The 10,000-nt window shown below is 40.0% G+C and overlaps 2 pseudogenes; both read right to left on the reverse strand.

Moving 5' to 3' along the window:
• The window catches only part of LOC136279624 (uncharacterized), a 13,017-nt pseudogene extending 10,456 nt beyond the window's left edge, over nt 1–2,561 (reverse strand).
• A 5,728-nt stretch (nt 2,562–8,289) lies between these two features.
• On the reverse strand, nt 8,290–9,387 carry LOC131794141 (uncharacterized; annotated as a pseudogene).
• Nucleotides 9,388–10,000: the final 613 nt, after the last annotated feature.

The raw sequence follows: 10,000 nt of genomic DNA on the forward strand, positions 1-10,000 counted from the left end.
TTGAAAGCACATGGCGAATACAACAAGATTGCTCGCGTGGTCACGTGACCGCAAAAATGACAAAATCCTACTCAGGGGAGTCGGGAGTGACAGAGGGTTTCCAAAAGTTATAAAGTCAGATGTTTGCTGATACAACTGGTAGGTTTCAACCGTCAAACATTGAGTTTGGTGTCATGTTTCATAGTGGAAATTAATTTATTGCTTCAAAAATATTAAATAAAGTATTTATTAAATAAAGCCCCAATGGGTCATATATCTTGGCCACTTTACTGAGAATCCCTCGCTTTGTTGGCTCGGTGCTCTCTGATGGGAAGCTTACGCTGATGGTATCGCTCTCTTTGTTCCACTGTAGACCAAGTAGAGAAGCTCCCTCCTTCCTTGAGGTACCTAACTGCTCCTTCGCATATGTTTCTTCTTCTGAGGCTGGTACTGAGCATGTTGTCTCCAACTCCTTCACGTTTGAGTGCCACTTGTGCAACTCAAATGTCCCTTTAGCAAATATCTCCACTGATGCTGACTTGATGGTTTCTGCCTTTGCCTGAGTGGGCCCTCCACTGATAAGATCATCTACATAAAGGCTTCTCTCAATCTCACAAACAATCTCTGGGTACTTCCCACTGCAGCTCTCCAGGAGATGTTGTACAACTCCCCCGAGAAGAAATGGTGAGCTGGTGAGGCCAAAGAGGGCTCTGGTAAACCTAAGTGCTTCTACTGTCTGGCTGTTCAGATCTTTTAACCAATGGAACCTTAACGCGTCACAGTCTTCTTCTCGAATTCTGACTTGGAGAAAGGCTTGTTTGATATCTCCTGCAATTGCAACAGGGTGGAAATGAGCACGGACCAGCACATTCCACAACTGATTTTGAAGAGGAGGCCCAGGGTTTAAACATTCATTCAAGGAAGGTGCTCCAGAATTTGCACGAGCAGATGCATCATAAACAACACGAAGCTTGGTTGTTTCTGTGGTTCCTGCAGTACTGGCTTGTGTGGGATGTAGAACTCCCGCCTCCCGGTCACAGGTCCAGAAACTCTTTCAACAATGCAATAGTTCCTTGAATTCGCAACTTCCTCACAAGGTTCCCCAATCGTCGAAGACTTCCAACTTCGTTGCTGGGAAGGGGAGGATGGTTGCCTCTCCACTCGTTTGCGCTCATCAACTGATGCAACTGTTTTGCAGTCCACGGATCTGTGGTCAGGTTTCTCACAATACACACATCCTCGAGCTCGTTTGTCTTTCTGCAGGGCTTGAAATGATCTGTCTTGCAGAAAGGGTGGCTTTTTCCGGTCAGGCGGCTTCTCGTTCAGTTCAAGTTCGACAGGATTTCTCTCTGTCCACTTCCTGAGGGCTTCCACGAACTTTGGAAAGTACCACTCTCTCCAATTGTCATCCGTCCTTATCAGATCGCCCCTGATTCCTTGTAGCTTGTTGATGAACATTCTCACATACCCACTGATTTCTTTCAAGTTTCCGAGCATCTCCAAAGACTGCACGTTGAACAAAAACTTTTTGTCGAACTCGTGAATCTTCTTTGGATGTGAGCCAGTAATCACCGGAAGCGCCATTATGTTCTGAACATACGCGTTTACAATCTCGCTCATCTGACCATATTTCGACTGAAGGATGCTTTTAGCTCGCTGATAACCTTCTGTCGTGAAGGGCAAACCATCAATGGAGGTTTTAACCTTGGGATTAACAAGCTCCTTGAGATAAGAGAACTTTGTTACGGCAGCCACTTCGGAACGATCAATTTCTGCTTCGAACTGGTTCCAAAACCGTGGCCAGTCTGTTAACTCTCCACTAAACTTAGTGATGACCAGCTTCGGCAATTTAGCACTTTTCACTGGAGCAGGCAATGGCACAACTTGACCGACTTGACTTTTCCTCGCTTCTTCAATCTTCTTCTCAAATTCCAGCTTTTGTTCCAGCTGTGCACGCTCGAACTGCAGTTGTTTGTCTCGATCCCTCTCGACCAGCTCCTCTTCGCATTTCTTCGCTTGCGGACTTGTTTTGTAATAGATTTGAACCAGTGTTTCCAACAAATACTTGATTTCCTCGTCAGCCGTTGCTTGTTTTGCCTCAACTCCAGCGCTCCACTCGGCTAGCTCGCCAACTTCAACGCCACTCTCCACTTTCGCTTGGTCAATCTGTGTTTTTACGCTTTCCACTTTCTTCACAATCGCTCGAAGAGCTTCATGATGTCGTTCGATTCCTTCAGTGTTTGCTTTCTCGACGATCCCCTTAGTTTTCCCTTGAGTAAATGTGAGAAGTTTAAGTTGCACGTCCGGAGGGGTCACGTGATGACGCCAAGCTGAATGGACGCGGCTCCGAGCTCTCTCTATGAAACTTTCAAAATTTTGATCCTTAATAGGTTACTATGACCGCGTTATAATCTTTTGAGTTTATTAATTGGTGACAAGCGAATGTCTGCTAGACGAACAAGGTCGAAAGCAAAGCAACGAACCGAAATGCCCGACACTGAAGCGAAGCTAGACGCAGTACTTGCGAAGATGGACGAATTGCTCGCCGCTAAAGATGAACAAGAGTCGAAGTTGAACGCCATCCTGATGAAGCTAGAAAGTTTGGAAAAAAGTCAAAAGAAAACCGCTCAGGATGTCGACGAATTGAAAGATAGTTATAAACTTTTAGACCACGATGTGACCGAGGTTAAAAGCGCCCTTGCAGAGAAGGCAAACCGCAAAGAGATAGACGCCCTGAACAAGAAAATTGAAGACTTGGAGAACAAGTCCAAGAGGAACAACGTGATCATATGGGGTTTAAAGGAAGGCGCCGAAAAAGATTGCAGCTCCGTACAAGAATTCTTAGAGGAAGAACTTTTCAGTAAGCACATGGGCCTCAATAATATTGAAGTCATGCAAGCGCACCGTACAAAGATCAACCAAGTGGCTGCGAGCGCTACTGCTCCGCAGTCAAGGCTTATCCATGTCTACTTACTTAGATATCCTGATAAAGGACGAATTTTAAAGGCTGCAGCGAACACCCTGAAAGATAACCCTTTCTGCGACAGTCAGATATTCATATCCGACGACGTGTCAAAATCAGTTCGAAGTGAAAGAGCCAAACTACGGAAAGATCATTTAAAGCAACTTAAAGAAAGAGGAGGAGTCCAGTTCGCGTTCATCCCATGGTCAGTTCCCGCGCAGATACTGTATAAAGAAATCGATTCTGAAGGTCTCAAGTCCTTTAAAATCAGACACGAGTAATCCTTATGTTGCTGTTTTGTTGTCATTATATACTGCGTAATTGTATTTATAGCTAAATGAACTGTATGATTTATAGTTTTGTTTACAATTTCGGCGCAGGCAAAACTGCTTGTCACTTTTAATACCATAGTATAATACAACCATTTGCCATGGAGATCTCGGCGAAAGTGTGCAGCAACCGAGATGGTAAGTGCGCTTTCGTTTGTTTGTATATTTTGTGTGTTGTTGTTTTGTGTCTGTGTTGTACTTCTTGTTCAAAACTTAAATTATTCTCTTACTACTTTTACATTTGTTTTGCTATTCTATTCATATTCCGAGCAAATAGCACCTATTATAAATGTGATAACACTTAATTATTCATTAATTATAATTATTCATTCATTATACATTAAGAATGCATAATTCGAAAGCTAAGCCTGAAAGCATCAAATTTCTTTCCTTGAATGTTAGAGGCCTAAGTAACTTTCATAAACGTAGGGCAATTTTTTCCTGGTGTAGAAAGCAAAAAGCCGATTTAATATTTTTACAAGAAACTCATTCCACAACAGAACGACAGGATCAGTGGCGAAAAGAGTGGGGCGCTTCTATTTTATTTTCACACGGCAGTACAAATGCTAGAGGTGTTGCAATCTTCATAGAGAATAGTTTGAACATTATTATTCAACAAAGTGAAATAAGTTCGGATGGCAGGGTTATTGTTCTAAAAGCTGCTATTAACAATGAGATATACACAATTGCAAACATATATGGCCCAAACAAAGACGCCGATGCTGTCAAGTTTTATCGTAATTTATCAAAATTATTAAGAAATGACGAATTTGGTAATGAAGAAAACATTATTATAGGTGGAGATTTTAACTGTCCTCTCGACATCACACTTGACAAAAAAGGTGGTTTACCGATTCCTCGAAAATATGTAATTAACTCTATAGATGAATTGCAAAATGAATTCAGTCTGCACGACATTTGGCGCCTAAAAAACCCAACATTGCAAAGCTTTACCTGGGGGCGTTGTTCACCTTTTATATTTTGCCGACTAGATTACTGGCTAATATCCGATAAATTACATGATTTGGTAACTAAAGTCGATATCATACCCTCGATCAAAACAGACCATTCCGCTATTTTTTTAGAACTTCAAGAAATCGAATCAAGTGGAAGAGGAGCTGGCTTCTGGAAACTAAACACTTCTCTATTGGCAAATGAAAATTATAAACATATGATAACAAACAATTTACCGACCTGGCTGGATGCAGGTAAAGATATACATGATCCCAGACTTTTGTGGGATTGGATCAAGTTTAATATAAGGTCAAACTCCATCATATTCTCCAAACAAATAGCTTCCATTCGACGGAAACAAGAAGAGGAATTAAATAAACATTATCAGGAGGCAGTCCTAATGTTTCACACAAATCCTTGTAACAATACGCGTCTGGCACTAGAAAAATCTAAGCAGGATCTTGAAGCACTGTACGAGGACAAAGTAGAAGGGATTATACTACACGCAAGAGCTCGATGGCACGAACATGGTGAAAAGAATAGCAAATATTTTTTAAATCTCGAGAAACGCAACCATGTTAAAAAGCATGTAAGAAAGCTGCACATTAGCGGTGTAATTTCTACTGACCCCTTTATGATTATGGATTCACAACGCAAATTTTATAAGAACTTATATCGTAGTAGAAATATTAATCTAGATAATGCAGAATCATCGATCTTTTTCGATAGTCCAAATTTACCCAGTATTTCACATGATTCAAGAATAATATGTGAGGGTAGAATAACTGCGGAAGAATGCCAGAACGTTCTCAAAACTTTTCCAACTGCAAAAACGCCAGGCAACGACGGGTTACCCATTGAATTTTATAACACCTTTTGGCCATTACTTAGTGATACTTTGATTAATTCATTTAATGAAGCTTTTATGAAGAAGGAAATGTCCCCATCTCAGAGACAGGCAGTGATTACTCTTATTGAGAAACAGGACAAGGATAGGACTTACTTAGAAAATTGGAGGCCAATATCCTTGACTAACGTCGACGCCAAAATTGCGTCCAAAGTTATAGCGACCCGTATTGTCAAAGTTTTACCCGAAATCATTCATAGCAATCAAACTGGGTACGTTTCAGGTCGCTACATAGGGGAAGCCGCAAGATCAATTCTAGATATAATGGATTACACGAAAACTTATGAAATCCCTGGATTGCTACTTTTTATAGATTTTGAGAAAGCTTTTGATAGTCTGGAGTGGAATTTTATGTTCAAATGCTTAGAAGTCTTTGGATTTGGATCCAGTCTTACAAGATGGATAGAAACCTTTTACAGTAACATAACAAGTTGTATTATCAACAATGGAACGCTCTCAGCTAGCTTTGAAATAAATCGAGGTGTAAGGCAGGGAGACCCCCTTTCTCCTTACTTGTTTATCATTGCTATGGAACTACTAGCAGTCGCTATTCGCTCATGTTCAGAAATAGATGGAATCAAAATAGATGAAAAAGAATTCAAAATGGTACAGTATGCAGATGATTTAACAGCTTTTGTGTCGGATATCAGATCTGCTCAATACCTTTTTAAGTTACTTGATCAATTCCAAAAATGTTCTGGCCTAAAGGTGAATTATACAAAAACCGAAGCAATGTGGATTGGCTCTTCCCGTAATAACATCAAAACACCTCTAGCATTGAAATGGCGTAAAACTGTAAAAGCTTTAGGGGTTCACTTTAATTACAATAACGAAGAATCAGTGCAAAAGAATTTCTACGATAAGCTCAAAGGAATTAAATCTCAGATATGCTTGTGGAGTTGGAGAGGCCTCTCTCTGTTTGGTAAAGTTACAATTATTAAGAGTTTACTACTTCCTTAAGTTTTATACATCTCGTCAATTCTTCCTTCTCCTTTGGAGTTCATAAAGGCCCTTCAATCAATTATATATAATTTTCTTTGGAAATAACAATAACAGTGCTTCAAGATCCTGCTTAGATTTTTCTAGTGCCAGACGCGTATTGTTACAAGGATTTGTGTGAAACATTAGGACTGCCTCCTGATAACGTATATTTAATTCCTCTTCTTGTTTCCGTCGAATGGAAGCTATTTGTTTGGAGAATATGATGGAGTTTGACCTTATATTAAAATCGCCAGGACAGCAGTAATAAATGATGTTGAATTTGGTGGCCTGAAGGTAACTGATTTTACAACGTCAATTATGTCACTCCGACTTTCATGGATTGGAAGATTTCTAAGCAATAATTTTTATCCCTGGAAAGCGTATCTATTACATTTACTAAAACCTTTTGGTGGAGAATTTTTTCTTCATTGTGATTATAATATTAATGACTATAACATTTCCCCAATATTTTATAAGGAGATGTTACACTGGTGGTCAGATTTTCGTTCTAGATTTGATCTTGTAAGTCTACGTGAAACAATCATCTGGAACAATCATAACATTAGAGTAAACGGCAAACCTTTATTCTATTGTAATTATAATAGCGCAAATATTATTCTTTTAAGTGACTTAAAATTTGATTTGAGTAACACAGAGTCCTTTAACCTTGCAAAACGTAATGGTTTAAAAGATTCCAACTTTCTGACCTGGACTGGTGTTCGTTGCGCAGTACCAAGTCATCTAAGAATTCGATGCCACGAAATTAAGAAAGATCATGTCAGATCACTGCAATTTAAAATCGGTGATAAAATCTTTGATCCAGCACTTAGCAAGTCTAGGGATTTCTATGGTTTGCTTATATCCAGTAAGGCGACAGAGTCCAGAGGCTTCACAAAGTTGAAATCTAAATTTTCTATTGATGATGTGGAAACAAAAAAGGCCTTCTCATTAATAAGGTCCTGTATCTGCGAGACATATGTGCAATGCTTTCAATTTAAAATACTAAATGACATTTTATTCACAAATTCCCGCTTAGCTAAGATAGGTTTAATACAAAGCGATCTTTGCACTTTTTGCAATACCAGTGCGGAAACAATTGATCACTTATTCTTTTACTGTGTTTACTCACATGCATTTTGGGAAGAATTTGAATCTTATTGGATCGCTATAGCCAAAGAACAAAGGAAACTTGAGTTAAAGACTATTTTAATTGGTGTCACAGATACTAATTGTTCATTATTTAATTACTTAATCGTTTTAGGTAAGCTACATTTATGGAATTGCTGTAGGAATAATAGTCTTCCTTTTTTCCCTTCGTATAAGGAACTAGTTAAAAGAAAATATGAAACTGAATGTCACATTGCGGCTAAGTTTAATGATAGGAAGATGCTAGAGGCTAAATGGAAACCCATTTTGAATTATAATTTAATAGATACATAGGTGTGTAAGCGAAAAAAAAAAAACTGTAAAAAGTAGGGTAAGAATTGCAGTCTAAGGAAGTATTATATAGTAAGTAGAATAAGTAACGTCTTGTAGGTGGTATTATAAGTAGTGTTCGTCTTGTTTTGTAAAGTAGTGTTCTTCGTGTTGCAATTAAAAAAAAAAAAAAAAAAAAAAAAAAAAAGTTGCACGTCCAGCTCTGAGGTCAACGCCTCCATTGTTAAGTTGTTGTTCGAGCTTCAGGTTTGATTCCCTTGCTTTGTTTTGTTGTTTTGCTCACGGTCCTGAGATTTTCCCGATAATATTCACGTTAAATCGACCAACAGACTCGAATCACTTCACTATATTTTTAATGTCCCAGCACAGAGGAAAATTACAATCGCTAGATCACATGTCAACTCGCACATGGTTTTGAAACCCTAAACATACACCACGTCATTACAGCTTATGACTAGGTAACTAAAACAAAAGGAATAAAGTTCAATTTCATAGCGTGACAGTCACGCAGTCCATTTCCTAGCAAGGTGTCTGTGCTTGATATGGAACCTCAGACTCAAACTCAATGTGGTAATGCTTTATTGCATCAAGTATAAAGGGGTCACTAGTCAGTGACTCCCAAGGAGACACATGTTCCCTTAGCTGGCCTGCTCTAAAATTATTAACCATCCTGCAATATTTCTCCAAGCAAGTGTTATAGAAACTGTCATGTTTTCCTACCTTCTCACAACTGGATGGTACTAATTTTTGTTGTTGATGCTGGCTGGGTGCTTTTTCCTGAATGGTGCTGATGGGCGGCCTTGCCCCAAAAAAGGCTGGCGGTTGGTTGATTTATTGCCAGAGCCTCGTGTCTGGTCATAATGATAAGGCTTGAATCTGCTAAAATTCCTTTTTTGAGAGTGCACTGCACCCCGGTTGGAGCTGTTGGGATAAGGCTTTTGCATCTGCTGCCCTGCTTTTTTGGCTTCTGACATATCTTTCAAGTGTTTGGCTAGATCGTCTCCAAACAATTTTGTGGATAAAGTTATATCCTCTTTACATAAACGTGTGTATGGGGGATTAAGCTCAGGCTTAATCAATTCTCTTTGCTTCATGTTAAGCTTCCAATTTGTGTTTCCCAGCATTGCAACACTATCCATCACATGATCTAGCACATGCCGGGTGTCTGGCGTTTTGCCATCATTGATGTCTCACCAATTTGCCCGCCAATTTGGTCAGGGCCGATATTCCTTGTAACAAGGGTTCCTGAACCTGCTGGAAAGCCAAATCCACAGTTCGGCTTCTTCTGGGCAACAAGTCCCAGATTTCTTCGTTCACCATTGTCATTTGCAGTTTTCTGGCAGTGGATGTTTCTCCATTCTTTCCTTGGCTGTTTCGGCCAATAATCCCCTGATAAGCATATTATCGATTAATTCGGCAATTTTGCCTTCAATTGCAGGGGATGTGACTTTAGATGTGGTAAACGCCTGAGTCAGGCTGTCTACCAATGCGCTCTGAGACCCTGATTCAGGGCTCTTCACAGAGGCCGTCTTGCTGTGGTCACTCGAGTCGAGCACATTGTTGAGAGTGGCCACTATATCTAGCACATTATCACTCGTATTATCATCCATCACAGATGTATCTTCAGTATCTTCGTCGCCAGAGCAGAGAAGAAACTCCTCCTTCAAATTCTGAATGGCTTCTGTTTGCAGTTCCGAGTTCTTGGCAAGGTGTGCTAGCGTCATCTGAAGACCTTGCAGGACTGCCGCCATGTTGACCTTGGTCATTCCTCGATCGTTGTCCCGCTTGGTTGTCTCACTGGCTAAGTCCACCGTGCTGGATTCCCCTGACAGAGCCATGTCTTCTGATACTTGCCGTGTCGTTTTAGAACTTTGGAAACGAAAAAAACCTCCAAGAAACTTCCAAATATAATCGTCTTTCTCACCGGAGAGAGAAACACGGCTAAACTGATATCATGCGCAAATTAGGCCATCTCATGGGATCCTTGGGGCAGTGGTGACGAGATAGAATTTTATTGTGAGTGGAAGTGAGATGTCTTGTGAATTAGAATGTTATGTTTGTATGACTTCATCAGTTAAAACTTCTGGATGAGCATCACTTGTTTCATCAGAGTCTTTCCTATAGTCTTTATAATAATAGGCTGCAAACTCAGCAAGACAAAGTTTATCAATAGAAGGAATTGAGTCTGGTCTGATACTATAGCGCTCAACAATATTAGACTTGAATACATCGGTGCTGTCATCATCAAGATCCTCCAATTCTTGCTGAGATTTTGTTATGCGTATTCTTTCCTCAGGTAATTCAGTACTGACAAATACAGTTGCTGGGAAGATTTTTCTGAGCCATAATTCTGGCATGCAGCGATAGACGCATTCTTGTGAACTAACCTCTCTTGTGGACAGAAAAGCAGCACCTATTTTTCTCAAGCCTTCTGCAACAGTCATGTTGTCA

This window comes from Pocillopora verrucosa, chromosome 3 (assembly GCF_036669915.1).
Source record: "Pocillopora verrucosa isolate sample1 chromosome 3, ASM3666991v2, whole genome shotgun sequence".
Lineage (NCBI taxonomy): Eukaryota > Metazoa > Cnidaria > Anthozoa > Scleractinia > Pocilloporidae > Pocillopora > Pocillopora verrucosa.